At 40.3% G+C, this 17914-nt stretch overlaps 1 protein-coding gene across 1 annotated transcript in view; it reads right to left on the reverse strand.

Moving 5' to 3' along the window:
* Positions 1-17914, reverse strand: part of ANKRD55 (ankyrin repeat domain 55) — a 568067-nt gene that overhangs the window by 267411 nt on the left and 282742 nt on the right. The window contains exons 10-13 of the mRNA XM_049102766.1: positions 9817-9910; positions 8023-9054; positions 7217-7263; positions 1181-1268 (exon numbers count right to left, since the gene is read on the reverse strand). The gene's annotated coding sequence lies outside the window, so the exon portion shown is untranslated. The remainder of the gene's footprint in view (positions 1-1180; positions 1269-7216; positions 7264-8022; positions 9055-9816; positions 9911-17914) is intronic.

Genomic DNA, 17914 nt, shown 5'->3' on the forward strand with positions numbered 1-17914 from the left:
CACTCTCCTTCCTCCTTTCATTCCTCCCTCTTTTAATCCCTTCTCGTTCCCTTTTCTCCCTTCCTTTCTCCTTTCTATCCTTCCACTGTTCTTTCCATTATTTTTTTCACTTATCCAGTAATTGTTTATTAAGCCCTTACTATGTGCCAGGCATGGGGTTGGATACTGATCAGAGGTCAAAACACACATTCTTCAGATGCCAGGACAAAAAATAGGACCTGAGTCCACTCTCACCATAGAGCTTTGTAGGATCACATAAATTTCAGCACATGAGAGTCCATGGATGCAAAGAAAAAAAAAATCTTACCATTTCTACTTCTACCAATGATGAATTCAAGACTCTGAGGAAAGCTGATCTGCCCAAGAGAATAAAATTACAAGTGAAGATGGTGGGGGTGGGGAGCAGTTCTCTTAGGCCTCCAGACACACTGGCTGTGACTATTCTGTGTATGTTTTTGGTTTAGCTGAGGAAGAAAGAAGAAACAGAGGGATGGTGATGTGTTACCAGGCCTATTCAATGGACCACAGCTGAAGGAATAGCTTTGAATTACAGACAATGCTGGGCACAAAGCAGGCATTTGATGACTTTAGAATAAGTGATCCAGAGGATCGTTAAGAAGGAATGTCATTATTGCCCAGGTTCATTGATTTGTATGGATAAAATACATAAAAACCAGATAAGAACAGTTTACCTAAAGAAAAAAAATGGCTGATATAGCAAGGACATCATAAGAATATAGATATGTTACTTGTTGGAAGGCATCATACACACCTGTATAATTGATTTACAAATTAATTCTCTAGGAAGAATAATACAGTGGTTATTTTAGCAATGATGGTCGCCAAGAATGCAATAATGAAGAAAGTAGGACAAAGAGAGGTAGCCCAGGGGCTTTCAAACTCTAGTACACATCAAAATTACCAAGAAGGCTTGTTTTTTTTTTTTTTTAATTTTTTTTTATTTTTATTTATTTATGATAGTCACACAGAGAGAGAGAGAGAGAGAGGCAGAGACACAGGCAGAGGGAGAAGCAGGCTCCATGCACTGGGAGCCCGACGTGGGATTCGATCCGGGGTCTCCAGGATCGTGCCCTGGGCCAAAGGCAGGCGCCAAACTGCTGCGCCACCCAGGGATCCCCCAAGAAGGCTTGTTAAGACATGCATCAGTAAATAGGCTCACCTCCAGAGTGTCTGAATCAGTAGGTGTGCGGTGGGTCCTGGGAATTTGCGTTTCTACTTAGTTCCTAGGTGAAACTGATGCTGCCCCTCTGTGGGAATACAGTGAGAATCCTGAGTTAGACAACAGCTTGGGGAAGAGCATGAAAAGGCATGGCATAGGCAAAGATGGGTGCAAGAGGCCCATGGCTGAATGTAGTGGACATCCTGTGTCAGGGACTTGGAAAAAGGATGATGTGGATGACATAGAGAACTCTGAGCCAAGGAAGGAAGAGGAGAAGGAAGGAAGGAAGGAAGGAAGGAAGGAAGGAAGGAAGGAAGGAAGGAAGGAAGGAAGGGAGGAAGGAAGGGAAGGAGGGAGGAGAGGGAAGAAGGGAAGAAGGAAGGAAAAACTTTTTAAAGCAAGAGAGAGACATTAAACGTTTTGATGAGAAGCAAAGTGGATGTCACAACCTGTGTTTCAGAAAGGTAACTAATGACAAGGTGAGAGGTTTGGGTCACTATGAAAGCAAAAAATTTGTCTGGGCAGGATCTGTGGCTATTCTGTATAATTTCATGATAGAGTAAATTGAGAGAGAAATTTAGTGAAATGATACAAAATAAATGGAAATAATTTTTTAACTCTAGGATTATAATCTAACAATATAATGCTATTGATTTATTTTTAAAATATATTTTAATTTAAGCAATATATATATACTTTTTATTAAGATTTTAGAAATAACAAAAAAGAAGAGGAAAAAATCAGTTATCCATATTCCTATCACCTCCACACAATGTCTAATAATTTTTTAAAATTTTATTTCTTTTTAAGTCTTTTTTTTTTTTAGCAATCTTTACACTCAAAGTGGGGCCTGAACTCATGACCCCAAGATGAAGAGTCACATGCTCTTTCAACTGAGCGAGCAAGGAACCTCAACCCATAGTAATTTTTTAGTGTATTGTTTCTATTGTCTCTTCATCATTTTTATGTACAAGAGTATTTTGCTGTATTGTGACCATTCTATAGATAAAAGTTTTCTCCTACCTTGTTTTATACAAATTATTTTCCGAAGTCATTGTAAGCTTTTGCCAAACACAAGAATTGCCAAACACATATGCCATAGCACATACTGCTGTTTGCCTATCTAATAATCAGTCTTATTCCAGATTTACCCAGCTGGCTAAATCCAGTACTTTTTGGTTCAAACCTCCCCTATTTTATGTAAGTAAATCTTCATTAATATAAAACAATCAAAGTAGTTTTCTCTTACCAATAATTAACTTAATGGGTTTCTTTCCGAAAGCGTCAAAGTTTTTTACTTTAACAAAGTTTTCTGTGACTATAGTAAGTTGAACAGTGGGCCTAGGGCTATGTGGTCCTAATCCCTGAACCTGTAAATGTCACCTTATTTTAAAAATGGGTCTTTCCAGGAGTGATTAAATTATGGATCTTGCTGGATTATCTGGGTGGCCCTAACCACCATGATCAGTATCCTTGTAAGAGAGAGGCTTCCACAGCACACATACTAAAAATGGAATACTGTAGAGAAGACAGCATGGTCCCATAAAAAAATGATAAGCAAATTTGTGAAAAGTTCCACATTTAAAAGAGAGAGAGAGAGGCAAAGGGAGATTTCACATAGGCACACAACGAAGAAGGCAATATGAAAATGGAGGAGAGACATTTGAAGACTGGACTGAGGTGGCCAATGCCAAGGAACATCAACAGCCCCCAGAAGGTAGAAGAGACAAGGAATGAGTTCTCTCCTAGAATTTCCAGAGGGAGCACAGCCATATCAATGCCCTAATTTTAGCCCAGTGACACTGATTTTGGACTTGTGGACTCCAGAACTGTGACAGAACAAACTTCCATTGTTTTATATCATCAAGTTTGATGTTTTAGAAGCTTCGGACAACTAACACAGAGACCCAAGTCCAAACACTTCTTGAAATGCTCTGTCCCAGTTCTGGTCAATAAGACATTGTCTATGGGGACGCCTGGGTGGCTCAGTGGTTAAGCATCCACCCTAGGCTCAGGGTGTGATCCTGGAGTCCTGGAATTGAGACCCACAACAGGCTACCTGCATGGAGCCTGCTTCTGCCTATGTCTCTGTCTCTCTCTCTCTCTCTCTGTCTCTCATGAATAAATAAATAATATCTAAAAAAAAAAAAAAAGGAAAGAAAGAAGAAGAAGAAGACCTGGTCTGTGAAATGGAAGGCTCTTCTTGGAAAGGTTTTCTTGCTCTTAGAAAAAGAGATGTGGGGGACGGGTCTAATTTTTCTACTGCATGTTGTTGCATCTACCTATAACATTAGAACTGTGGCAGCCACCTTGTGACTATGAGTTAGGTCAACCTGAGAACAAGCCAATGTGCCAAAGGTGGGAGAGCAGAAAGATGGAAAAAAACCTTAAGCCTTTGATGATATCATCAAACTGCTTTAACTAACCAGCCTTGGGACTTTCCTATCATGAGATGTCTTGTTATGCAATATAATCTTCTTACGTGAGGTTAATGTGATTTTTAGGCTATCTTTAGTTGGGTTTTTCCTTACTTCTGGCTGAAAGCAACATACCAGATGTGTGCATCAAATAGATTAGACCATAATTAAGAAATTTGCATACTACGGGCCTGAAGCCTACTGCCTGGCTTTGTAAATAAAGTTTTATTGAAACACAGTTGCATAGACTACTGTTGTCTTTTGTACTACATGAATAAAATTGAGTCATTTGATGGAGACTGAGACCTACAAACTTAAAATTATGCTGCCAGGTTCTATCAAAAAAAGTTTGGAAACTTGCCATTCTTGAATATGTCCATTCCTTTATTGTTGCATATTGTTTTTTCTAGATTCTCTGAAAACTGTCTTTACATAAAAATTTTAAAACCTGTCATTTGACCATACACAACAAGTGTTATATATAAAGGGTTCAATAAGAAAGTAAATAACACACTCACGGAAACAATTTATAATCATCTCCCACTTCATTTGTGATCTTACCAGAGTCTGCCAAAGGTTAGGATCAACACATGAGACTGCATTTTCTGCATAGGTGATTACAACAACTAATACAAAACTGAAGCCTAATCTAGAAGAAAAACAAGGAAAAAAGCTTTTCTCTCCCTTTTTTAAGTTTAAATCAGCCAAACTAAACTTCCTCCAGGGCTGAATGAGGTTGATGGGATGCACATCACAGTGAATGTTATTACAGCTGGAAGAGAAGGGCCTAAGCAGTCTGCTGTAGGCCAGCCTGAAGCATCCCACTTTATGGTTCCATCCCATGCAGGGAGAAAGCTCTTATTCAGTGACTAAGGCAAGACTCAAAGCTTGTCATATAAATGCAGCCAATTGTATATTTAATTGATGTTTTGACTCCATGCCACACTCTCTCCCTCTCTCTTTAAGAAGAAAAAAAAAATCACTTCTTTTTAGAAAGTTCCCTACAAAGCACTGCACTCTGAAGGCACCTTCCTTTAAATGATCTGGGTGGCAGGCAGTCCTGCTGTTAAAATTGTGGCTGCATACAAGCGGGTTGCAGGAGGGAGTCACTGACCAAATAACCTTTTGAACTTTGTGGGGAGGTCAAGCTGTAGCTGCCCCAGCCATTTCTACTTGCTTCCTTAGAAGCTGCTCAGGAGGCTCTCTTTGGGCACTGAAAGAGCAAAATGTTCACATCTCCTAAATTCTTCTGGGGGCTTGCAGGATGCCCCTTGGGGCAAAACGCAAATAAACTGGCAAGGTGCATAATCTGAATAATCTTTGAGGATGAGCCAAGCCTTGTCCTTTTGTCATGAGGAATCATCTAGAAGGCGTCTGGCATCCTGGAGGGAGTCCAGAGTAAACAGCCCCTGAAGGCAATGCTCTATAAATGCCCAGGATCTGGCTGTGCTCTAACATACACACACACACACAACACTCACTCACTCACTCACTCACTCACTCACTCACTCACTCACACAATGCAACATGCAGCAAAAATGCCACCACCAAATCCTCAGGAAAACAACCAGAAAACCATTGGCTGCAGTGTGCCAGACACAGAGAATGGACAATCAGAGGCAGAAAGTTTCAAGTCCATGAATATTCAACAAGAATCACTGTAAGTGCTTTTGGAAAGCTCCTCATTGGCACTTTCAGCCTATTCCACAGTTACCTTCTTTCCAAAACATCTGATAGGGAAGCCTTCTACTTCCTTTCCCAAAGAATGCTGGATGTGTGCTACATATTCCATATCAACTGTGCAAAACAGTGACCCCCCCTTCCAACCCTGCTTCTTAACTGAGACAGATATTAAAATCAATGACTGAGAAAGCACTCCTTTTATTGAAAGACGTTAGCTCTTATAAGATTTAAAATAATAATGATAGTTAATAAATAACTAAAGAAAATAAAAATTTTTATTTAAGAAGTGAGGATAAGAGCACATAAAACTTGAGTATTTTTGCTTTTATAACTTCAAAAAGTTTGATACATGTCTGCTATTGCACATAAATTTCAATATAGAGCCCTATAAAGTGAGAGGGATGGGGTTATTTATTCAATTGCAATGGAAGCTCAGTGAGTAAAAGACTTAGAAAGTTTGGATTGTTTTCTTTTAACCAGGTTTATGATCATTATTAAAATCATCTATGCTTCTTCTTCTTCTTCTTATTTTTTTTAAAGATTTTATGAGACACGGAGAGAGGCAGAGACAAAAGCAGAAAGAGAAGCAGGCTCCATGCAGGGAGCCCGATGTGGGACTTGATCCCAGTACACTGGGATCATGTCCTCAGTCAAAAGCAGACACTCAACCACTGAGCCACCCAGATGTCCCTAATCATCTATGCTTCTAAGTAAACATAAAAACTTAGAAAAATTTAGAAAATTGCTCTCATCATTAAATAACAAAACAGAACTTCCAACCAAGGAAAAGAGACTGTTTGGCAGGAAAGTACTATCAGGCAGATGTACATAACTAGCCGGGGCTTTGGAAAAGCCACCTGGCTCTCTCAGTCTCATTTCATCATCTGTAAAATAGGCATAACAATACCTGCCATGCAGGATTGTTATGAGAATTAGAGATAAAATATTCAAAGCCCTTGAAATATGGTGGAGCCATAATAAATTATAATTATTCACATTTGGAGTATTTTCTTTCAAGAGTAGCATTAATGCATCAGTCATTTGGATTTTATATGTAATTAAAAGTATTTTTTATATATAATGTCCTATAACATCTACAGACATATACTCTTTATACACAAACTCTTTATAGATGTACACTGCGTAATAGAAAGTGCATATATCTTCTTCCACCTAAACAATTCCCACTGTCAGACATATATACATAGTCTACCACTTCCACTCCTACAAATAACATGGTGATTAAAATTTTCATGCTAAAGTTTCATCTGCACTGAATTCTCAGGATCAATTTCCAGAAGTAGAATTACTAAGTCAAAGGCCAATGATCCTTGTGTTCTAATTGCTTTCTAAAAGGATTATAGCAATGCTCACAATAAAGAGCAGTGGAAAAGAGGGTCTGCTCACCTCACTCTTACTAGTTTCTGCCTCCATTACTATGGAAATCTGTGAAAATGTGATCACAGAGAACAACTTTCTGGTTCTGATTTATAGTTCCTTGAGTATTAGTGAGGTTGAATTTTTCCAAATATTTCTTAACTTCATTTGCAAATTATTTATTCTTTTCTTTCTCCATTTTTAATTTTTTTAAATTTATTTATGATAGTCACACAGAGAGAGAGAGAGAGAGAGGCAGAGACATAGGCAGAGGGAGAAACAGGCTCCATGCACTGGGAGCCTGATGTGGGATTCGATCCCGGGTCTCCAGGATCGCGCCCTGGGCCAAAGGCAGGCGCTAAACTGCTGTGCCACCCAGGGATCCCCTCTTTCTCCATTTTTAAAGTCTTACTGTTTTCCCTACAGATTTGTAGGAGTTCCTTACTTATATGAAAAATGCTAACCCTGTCGAGTGCCACCTCAACCAAATGGGCAGGGACAAACAAGGCAGAAATGACTGTAAAAGAAAGACCATATTATAGGTCAATGACAAACCTACTAGGTTCTCAGTAGAACTGGTCACATGATTTCTTCAACTCTCTGAGACTGTACAGCATCCAGAAAGTAAGAAAATAGGAAGACAAGTCACTAACATGTTTTGAATACTAAATGTGACTCTTCAATCTTTTATGCACCAAATATTTACTGAGCAACTACTCCATGTCAGGCTTTGCACTAAATTCCAGGGGTACTATAATAAAGAAAAGAGACAGGGTCTCCACTTTCACAGAGCTTCCTTATTGAATGGTTCCTAAATGTCAAGTATATTTCTAGAGGCCTTCTCATCTCTGGCCTCAAGAACTCTATGCAGTAAATACAATTATTTTGTTTTTCAAATAAGCACACTAAATCTCAGATAGGTTGGTGTATTTGACCAGCAGTGGACAGCAAGCAGTTCAGTGTTAGTTTAAGGATGGCAACCCCAGCACACAGGATCTGAAGCCCAGGTGGTTTTCATGTTCCTAACAAGATAAAACCTCAAGTGCACAGTCCTTGCACTGTAGTGCAGTACTGTAAAAATGACGTGCAAGCTGAAATTATAAAATGATCTTAATAATTGCTGGGGAAAATTACAATTGGTCCATGACTTTCAAAAATTTTTCTCAAAATAGTTAAAGCTGTCGATTATAAATGTATAGGGAAATGAAGAAAACAATAAAACAAATATTTATTTAACACACTGTAATTTACCTGGTTTGAAATACTGAGAATTAAAGTGTTTTTATTTCCTGGTAAAAACTTATCTAGAGTTATTAGAGTAGTGCCTGCCTTCTTATCATATAACTTACCATACAGAGCAAGTACCTTTTCCATGCTTTGGTAAATTGTCAGTCTCCTTCCTAAATTTGGGTTAGCTTCACCATTTTATGCTTTTTATTTTCAATGCTGTGAAATATCTATGTGTCCCTTTAATGTGAATTTTTTTTTCTGGCATCAGGTCCTCTGGAACATCTTCATTTTTTGGCAATTTTCCTCATTTATAGTGGTAAGTTCACAAAGTTCCTTTTGTTGCTTATCTCGAATCTTTAAAATGGCTCTGAAGTCAACCTTTGCAGGCTCAGTTATATTTCCTACACCCTATTTACATTCAATTTGAATTTTACTTCCTACATTATCACTTTCCATTTCTTTTTTCTCTTCCATTTTTGTTGGCCAGTTCATTCCACTGATTACCTGTAAACTATCACATGGGTTATCACTAAGACAAGGAGGCAACACAACTATGTAATTTGCTGTCTGTGGGTGGGTAAACTGAATAATAGATGATCAGTGACCAATCACCAATTGTGTTTGAAAGAAGTGACATAATTGATAAATAACTAATCATGATGACATATTTAAGAAGTGATTTGTATACTGACAAGTTAGCAGCAAAGCTCATACTCTATGCCAGTACTTACTCACAGTTCACATGCCATGATAACTGAAATTTTAACTGTGTTGTTGAAGGAAGCTGCTTTTGTTTCACTACACTAACTAAACTGTATGACTGAAATCCACACATATTGGAATCCTGCAAAATAAGTATTACCTGTATTATCTTTTTGGCCTCTTGGAACTGGGTCCTGCATAAATTTAACAGTGAAATGATAGCACATTTTTAAAAAGGCAACATTGATTTTATCTTGCCAGGTAGTCTCCCCAACACCTTGTGTAAAATAGCAGGATATGGCCAGAGAGAGCACTGTTGTTTAATCATTCAGTTGAAAATCCAGCCCACATATCTTCTCTCCCTGCTCCAATGGGCCTGCTTTTTAGGATTATTCCATCTAGTTCACAAAGCATAGTAAAGATATTTCCTGTCTTCATGAAAAACATTTCCATCCTCTCCTTGCCCTAGGGAGGAAATGGGAAGAGAATGCTTATCCATCACAACAGGATGTAGAGCTGTGTACCTGGGTCCACCCCCATATCTCAGATTTAATGTGCAATCATAACCCAGGCACAGATCTAAGCAGTATGCCATATGTGCAGACCCCAAGAGAAATCAGAACAAGCCTGAAGGAAGTTAGGCAGGGCAGCTAGCCCCAAAGACATTGAATATTTTTTACCACAACATTCCATTTCCTTTGTGGCCTGGTTTTTTTGGGACTCTATATATGACAGTGTGGGGCAAGGGGAGGACAGCAGTTGATGGGCAGAGGAGTCTTCCTTTGTCTCATTCTAGTACAGATGTAATTGTTAAAGTGAGAAGAGGGAAACCACAGATGGAGGTGCATGAAAATGGAAGGGTTAGGGCTGCCAGGATCAGAGTTCATCCTAAGACCACTGCAGTTGGACAAAAGTATGTAGTAATGGCAAAATGTCTTAGATGGTGTTTCCCAGAGGCCAATTCTGAATATAGGTAGTTAATTTGGGTGGTAATGCCAGGAAAGTCAGGAGAGTGGGAAAATGAACCAGGGAAAGCAAGGAAGCAATACAGAATATGCCAATGAGCAGGTAGCTAATGTGAGGAGTCACGACTCAGTTGTCCTGGGACCTCTATTGGGTGACAGCCTCAGAGCTGTCTCACCCAAGGAACAAGAAAGCCATTGAGGATTGTTCAACCTCCTGATTGAGGGCTACTTGCTATCTTGTAACAGATACAACAGATCTTACCCAACAGATACAGGTAAGGCATCAACAGTATTTGCTACGGTTGAAGTGTTGTTCCAAGCACTTTGCATGTCTTAACTCATTCATACATGTAAGCCTACAACAAGAAAAAAAGGTAGGTACTATTATCATCTTTTTACAAATTAGGCACAGAGAGGTTAAGTAACCTGCCCAAGCTCACAGGCTAGCAGGCACCAGAGGAAAAATTGTAAAGGCTCCATGTAACCTCTATATCATACTTCCAACTCCCACTGTGATACATGCTTGATCTTCTCTACTTCCTTTGTTTTTCCATAAACTCTCTCAGACATTTAAGACTTACTGTATGGCTGTGGAACAGGTTCATTTTTTAAATAGGTCAACTGAAGAATATTTAGAGGATCAAGGCACTTTACATGAGCAGGGTCCCCAATATAATAAGGCACCAGCCAACTCTGGACAGGACACCTGAGCTTCCATGTAAGAAAGGAACACTCTTATGTAGGCCACTGTGTTTGGGAATATTGTCATTACAATGGCCCAATCTATATACTCATTAATATATAGGATAATGTTGGAGCTTTAGTGACAGCTCCCAGACACCAAACACAAAAGATACGTGTAACTAGCCCCACCACAACACTAAGATGTTATACAGGAGGTGCTGAGTTAGCATCCATATACCTGCATTCCCGCCCCAGTCATGCATGTTTCTTCTCTTGTTTCAACTAAAAGAAGGGCCCAGCCCCTTCTAGAATTTCCTTTCCTTGTACAGGTTGCTGGTACAAGAGATGACATGACTGAGTCCTTTGGCTCCTTCACGAGTCACTGCTTGATTCTGAGTCTGTCTCACCGAACCAGTCCTGAGGTCTCAGGGCCCAGAGCTGTCAGCAAACCTCCCACTCTCTGTTTGTGTTGGCCTGTGTCACTGTGACACGCTGGTGGTGCCGGCTAAAGCTGTTTACTGGCTTAATTGAAAAACACCTTGAGGTGTTCTTAAAATTCTGCTTTACACAGCAATATGGACAGGAATGGCAATGAAGCAAAAAAAAAAATAATGAAGGTAAATAGAATGTGACAGAATTGTGTTGAAATGACATGGAATAGCATGAAGGAACTTTTGAAAAAGTGATAGGTTATTTAGATCCAATCTCTCTCACACTCACAGGTGTATATGTACATACACACATATATGTACATGTACACACATATATAATTTCAGAAGATCTTATCATTTGTATGGAACTCAGCCATCCATACCACACACCATGTCTCACTCAGGCTACGTGCCACTCTGTAGCATATTCCTCTAGGTTAAGAAAACAACCAAAAAACAGACTCAAAATATGAGTTTGATGTGCTTGAAAAACAATAGTATCTAAAATCAGATTCCTGTTGCAAAAGCCATCACATAAGCTTCCCTGCTGACTTTTGTAGGGTCAAGGACCATCAGAGAGTGAGATGTGGGCAGAACCAGACCATACAAAGTGAAGAGCTAAAAACCTGCTGATGGAGAATACCAACTGCCCAAGTTAGAAAACTGTCCAATCTCCGGGGAACAGGCTCAAAAAGATCACACACTAGCCAGCAGCAGAATCAGGGCCCAGATCTCCTCTCTTCAACATTCCACAATGCTTTCTGGTCTCCCTATTCTCACTCTTACTTTACGACGGTGCACTGCAATACCACATGAGGGTAAACTCCTGAGACATAATCCCTCTCTCTCTACCACTGTTTTAAAATTTCCTAGTCATGCTGCCCTGCCACCTGCCTTACCCAACTCTGACCCACAGGGCCTGGTCACATGTCCTGGTCCTTGCAGGTTGAGATTAGTAAGAAGAAGTTAAAAGGGATGTCAGGAGAGGAGTGGGGGTGTGCTCTTCTTTGCAAGTGGGGAGGCTGAAGCAACAGTGACTGGGGCACTGCTGCCCTTCCACAGCCCAAGAGCAACATCCAGGTGTCCACATCTCAACCTCCCTCTCACGTGCTGACATAGGGTCTCTTTGTCTTGGATTGAAGCTCTCAGCACTAAAACCCATCATCTATGTCATCTTTTCCCCACAAATTGAAAGAATCTAGGAAGTGTTTCTAAGAGTCACCTGAAGAGAGGCTTATGACCCAAACAGAGGAATGCTTTCTGGGTTTTGTTCTTTCTCTGGAGTGACTCCAGGAGAGGAACCTGCTGGAACCAAGGCACTGACATTCTCCAGTGCCTAGGTTGGCACAAGTTGTCTAATCAGAGTGACCCCCACAATGCCAGTATTGATGAGACAAGAGTTCTTTCTACTTGGAAAAGAAGGGCTTTACCCCCAATAAGCTAGAAAGGGACTGACAAATTTGGAAGATATAAAATGGGTACTATATCTGTGCAAGTCTGAATTTAATTCATTCATTATTAAAAGGGGAAGATTAAAGAAATAAAGTATATTGGGTGATTACTATGTGCCAAGCACAGTATAACTTATTTGATAATCACAACAATCTCATGTGCTAGGTGCTATTATTAATCCCATTTTGCAAACTGGAATGACTAGCCAGGTTTGGTACTGGCTTGAGGTCACTGAAGTACTTACGTGGCAGAGTCAAGAAGTGACTCAAGAAAGTCTGACTCTGGACTGTAATCTCTGAACCAGTATGTGATATTGCCTCTCAATGTCTAAAATATTCTTAAACATAGCATTTTTGAAATGTGTTCATTCATATGTATTTAGTGATGGCGTGTCTGTGCCAAGCATTTCACGCCAGTTGCTGAGGATACAAACAGTTGAAAATGACCAAGTTTCTGCCCCTTGGAGTCTACATTCTAAATATATAGAATCCGGATTTCATAAAACAAAGAATAATTGTAGAAATAAATAAAATTAATATAAGTTGTTATAAATGCTGCAGAAATAAAATGAAGACCCTAAGATATTAAATAATGTAGATGACTCTTGATACCTAAGTTCTCCTTGAGAAGCTTGGCCAAGGATTGCATGCAGGTAATTTATTCTGGGAAATGACCCCAGGGAAAAGAATTGGGGACTAGGGAAAGGAAAAGAAGGAAAGAAGGAAAGCTGAAACCAGGATAGAGTTTCAAGTTGGTCACTGCTGCAGTCCATGGAGTTGATCCTGCTGGGACACTATGAAACTGTAGAAAACTCCTCAGAGCTGTCCATGTGAGGGACAGAAAAGAGAAGCCTTGGCCCATCAGCTTCTATTGCTCAGAGGTTGTCAATTCCCTCCTATTCCCAGGCTGCATATGTGAAGATCCTACTGCAGCATCAGAAAAAACCTGGAGTCTCTGGAACCCTGGAGCAGAAACTGAAAGAAGCTGAGTATAGCTGAGGCTATCAGGTGACACCTGAACAAGGCTGTTGCCACCACAATAGCTAGAGTAAGAGGTGGGTTGAGGGGGTCTGAGGTATGCACAGAGATGATCTGCTAGGTGGGTGAGTCAGAGTAGGCCTCTTGGGGGAAGAGGCTTCAAGCCTGAAATCTTAGGAACAGAGGAGCTGGGAGGAGAGCAAATCTAGGCACAGGAAACAGCATGTAAAAAGGCCCTGAGAAAGAGCTTGTGTCTTTCAGCAACTAAAAAACCAAGGTAGTTAGGGTAAGAGGATGAAGCAGCCCAAGATGTGATAGTAAAAAGGTCACAGACTAGATCATGCAGAACCTTGGAGGGCATGATAAGGATTTTATTCCAAAATCACTTATATTTTATTCTAAGTGAATATGAACTCAATAAAAGGTCATAAAAATGTACCCTCCTAATCTCCAAGAACCACAGGTATGAAGCTGAGAAGGACAAACTGGTTGATAGTACGACCGACCAAAGATCCATACTAGGGCCAAAAGTGAGGGTATGGGTGACAGTTTGTCTTGGGCTATACTGCCAAACTCAACAGGCAAGATCCAGTCATCAACACATTGTCCATGAGAACAACTTAGAACCAAAGCTGAGATAGGACCAGGAGCAGGATGGACAAATACTGTTTGGGGAACTCTTAGGAGTCAGGGTGTCTTAATTTCCTTTGTCTGGTATAAGTATTGATCATCATTTTAGAAAAAAGTCTTAAATTCCCAAGACCTAGAGGAACAAGAATTCTGAAAGGAACTCTGAGGAACCTGGGGGGCTTGGTCAGTTAAGCATCCAACTCTCGATTTTGGCTTAGGTCATGATCTCAAGGTTGTGGGACTAAGCCCTGTGTGGGGCTTCTCGCTCAGCAGGTAGTCTGCTGGAGATTCTCTCTCCTCTCCTTCTGCCCCTCCCCCCAACTAAAATAAATAAATAAATAAATAAATCTTTTTAAAAAAAGAGAAAGAGAGAGAAATAAAAGAAAGAATTCTGTACTGGGAGCTCCTGACTCTCTCCCTTTGAGGTGCATTTTCATCCTCCCTTGACAAGTCTTTCTGATTTCTGTTGCAACTGCTATGCTCGGCCCAAAAGGAGGCATTAACTATTCTGATCCAAGCCTCAGAGACAAAACCTCTTTCCCTTGAGATATTTGTTGAACAGGAATTGCTTGTCTATGTTTATTTAAACATATTTGCCACATGATTAATGAGTAACATGAAATGCTTACACCTGGGAATCATTAAACATTTCATTTCCATTTACCTTGCCTGTCTGACCTTTCCTTAGCTTACAGGTACAGCACTACATATCCTATCCTGTCTCTGCAATACCTTTTATGGTTGTGTTACTCAGAGTAGGCTAATTGCTAAAAAGAGTAAAATTCCAGTGGCTTAACCAACACAGTTCCAGGCAAGATTGCAATAAGTTCCATGCAGTCATTTAGGGATCCAGGCTCATTTCTTCTTACAATTCCACTTTTCTCTAAGTCTTTGGAATCATCTCCATTTGGCCAGCAGAGAAGCAAGGACAGCTTGTGGAAAAGCTGCTTGGTCTTCAGTGAGGCACATTAACTCTAGTCTCATCTCCCAGCCCTGCTTTTGCCCTGATGCATAGGGATTAAGAAGCATCATGAATGGGAAATCTAAGAAGAAGGGACCTTGGATACGACTGGGCACCAGCAGCCTCCACCATAGTGATGAAGGAAAACAAAGCACCTTCTAACTTCTGTGACAAATATGGAAACTGTAAATGTGCTTTATCATATAATAAAGGGCAGGAACAAAGAAATATGGTTGGCTTCATAAAATGCATATAGCAACAATACAGAATACTCAAGTACATTTAAGTATCTTTTTTTTCCCTCCATGACACTATAGTTGTGAAAGTTCTGAGCCTACAAAGGTTTTTTTAACTAACTTTTATTTTTAATTGTGGTAAAATACACATAACACAAAATTTACCATCTTAGTCATTAATTGTACAGTTCAAAAACTACTAATCTCAAAAATTCAGGGTAATAAATTAACATTCAAGAAAACTAATAAGGTCTATGCTTGTGATTCCCCACATAGACTGTAAACATTTTTTAAGAGTTCTGTGACAATACTGTTATTTTAAGATCAATTTATAGTATATTGATCATTAGAGTATTACTTAATCTTTTGGGTCTTTTTAAGATTTTATTTTATTTATTTGACACACACACACACACACACAGAGCATGCACACAAGCAGGGGGAGAGGCAGGGAGAGGAAGAGGGAGAAGCAGCCCCCCTGCTCAGCTGGGAGCCCAATGCAGGGCTCTATCCCAGGACCCCAATATCATGACCTGAGCAGAAGGGAGACATGTAACGAATGGAGCCATCCAGGTGCTCCTTGTTTGTTTTTTAATTGTGATAAAATATATGACTCAAGAACCAGCCTCAGGTGAGGCCAGAGGACCTGCATAGACTGGAGAGGATGTAGAAAGCTCCATAACTGAATCGATCTCTGTTACGCCACCTGAATAAATTCTTCCCTGACTTTTCCATAGTTCTTGTTTCATAGCATGATAAACTATTTGAATTGAAAGGGACCTTAACTCATCCAGCTTCTGCAAAGACCACCATAGGTTTCTCTCATACTGCCTTGAATTCAGGTTTGTACATAATCCTTTACTGGGCTGCACAAGCCTGTGGGTACAATGGAACTACCACCCACTGCAATCATCTGAATTTACTCGCTCTTTGTCCACAGCTTACCTCCAAGTGTCACCTTACAGGGAGTAAGCAAGCAGTCCCTCAGGCAGGCTCCCCATTCTCCTGCTCTAGACCTTAGGTAGGCTCCTCTGGAGCCTCTCCAGTGACTTCACTGCTGCTACCTGGACCTGCGGACAATACTAAGATCCATGTCCTGGAGGGCCATCACCTAGGATATGCTCCCCAGGCTGTGACTCTTCCTAGCCAACAGGCTGTTCTTCCCTGGAATCAAAGCCTGACCATGATCTGGCCATAACTGCAGAGCGGGGCTCCTTTCCATATCTCCTAGAAGCTAGAGAGCCTTCTCCCCATAGGACTAATTTCCACCCCATGTGGGAAGCCTGGAGAATAGCCACTGGCTTGATCTCTTTATCCTTCCTTCACCCCCATCAACTCCCAAGTACTGAACACAAACCACACCCTTGTTTGCTCTCTTCCCCCAAAGCAAAGAAGCTCAGGCAGAGAGTTCCCTATGCTTCCAGCCCCATCAGTCCTTCATGCAGCCTCTGACATTTCTGAGTCTTAAGTTCATGTGCTTTTTGATCTTTTCTGGACATCATAAGTTCTCTGAGGACAGATGAGATTGTGTCTTCTGTGTGCACAGCACAGAAAGCACCACAGCTATTAACTGCCTGACAATGAATGAATAAAGGAACAAAGATGCACACTACAGTTTCCTTGGTGACCTAATCATTCCACAAGTAGTAGGAAGGTGTCATATTTGTTTCTAAAGCAATCATTTTTATACATATAGGGGTTTTATTTATAAGACTTTTTATGTTTCTGATCTCTCCAAATCTGACATATTCCACTTAACAACTAACTAGGTTAATATTTACCAGCACTAGGATGAAAAACATTATCGGATTTCACCAGAATGATTATGTTTTCTACTATAATAATAATAATAATAATAATAATAATAATAATAATATTCTTTTTTTAAAAGTTCAACCAAGATTGCTCCTTCTATGTACTGTGGCCCAAGCAACAATTGAGAGCCTAGTAATCAGACACCTTGAGCTCTTCACAATGTAGCAGTGAATGATTCTTTTCTTTCTCTGTTTGCTGGTCTTTTCTAGTCTTGCTTTCCATTTCACAGCTTTGTTAAACATTCAGGTCAAGGTCAGAGCAAGGAACTATTTCAGGGTGGGAGGAACTGAATTTGGCTATCAGGGCCTCTCCTCACTGAAAACACTTAGCACCCAGCCAAGGAGTCTTGTCTCTAGATTCCAGCAGAGAAAAAACAAAAACAAAAACAAAAAACAAAAACAAAAACAAAAACAAAAAAATCTCCCCCAAGAAGATGTCAATTTTGCTTTGTTTTGCCCCAAGCTAATCCTGTTTCAGGTTACAAAGCTGCAGTTCCTTGCAGAGGGGAAAGTACTAAACCTGAATTCTATTTCTAGCACTCACTCCAATGCTCTGTGACCTTATCCTGGCCACTCCATCAGCTTTGCGCCGCCCTCTGCCCCATCCCGGCTCCAAACTGCCACCCTCAGGCATTCTCTCCTTACTGTAATGTTGTGTGTGAGTGGGTAAGACTCAGGAAGATTCTCTAAAACTTCAAACCCAAGTGGTCTTTATTATAAGGAGCCACTATACCAACCAGCCTAGAGGGGTCTCTGGGAATGAGCCTCAAAAGTGTGGCTTTCAGCACTTGTGGCATTAAAAGTCTAAAACTGACTGGTAAGTAGTGTGGACATGGGAATACATAGTCTTCCATGGAGGTAGAACTCACCCCTTACCTGGGAGGGAGGAAAATACCCACAAAATCTCCTACAGGAATCCATGGCAAACCACTCTGTACCCAGCCCACATTTTTGAGGGATTTCCTCTGGTCTTATGGAAGCCATTTGTATCAATAGGCTATCAGGGCCTAACAAATAAGTCTGATCCTACTAGTGAGGATAGGAAAGAAAAATTCCCTTTTGAAGAGGTTGTTGAAACAAATAAGTTTGATCCTACCAGCATCAATAGGTTGTTGAAACAAGTCTGATCCTACTAGTGAGGATAGGGGAAAAAATTCCCTTTTGGAGATGCCAGT

The sequence above is a fragment of the Canis lupus genome, chromosome 2, assembly GCF_003254725.2.
Source record: "Canis lupus dingo isolate Sandy chromosome 2, ASM325472v2, whole genome shotgun sequence".
NCBI classification, from domain to species: domain Eukaryota; kingdom Metazoa; phylum Chordata; class Mammalia; order Carnivora; family Canidae; genus Canis; species Canis lupus.